Below are 265 nucleotides of genomic sequence, written 5' to 3'. Positions count from 1 at the left end.
AACAGCAGAGGGGTTTAAGAAGTCACACGGGTTTTGCTAAGATTCTTTTAACAAGGAGTATATGGAGAAGTGGGAAATTTTGGCATCAACATAATTTTTTTTATTTATTATTAGAAATGTTTCCAATGAATTTTAATTAAACTTTGTTAATCATAAGTTTTATGAAATAAATAAAGTTATATATATATAATTTATACATATAAATCACGTTCTGTTTCCTTCTAAAACCAACGTCTCGGCAAAATTATAAATATATTGTCACGAC

This window comes from Teleopsis dalmanni, chromosome 1 (assembly GCF_002237135.1).
Source record: "Teleopsis dalmanni isolate 2A chromosome 1, ASM223713v2, whole genome shotgun sequence".
NCBI classification, from domain to species: Eukaryota; Metazoa; Arthropoda; class Insecta; order Diptera; family Diopsidae; genus Teleopsis; species Teleopsis dalmanni.
The sequence above is the reverse complement of the archived record's forward strand: the minus strand, read 5'-3'. Positions refer to the sequence as shown.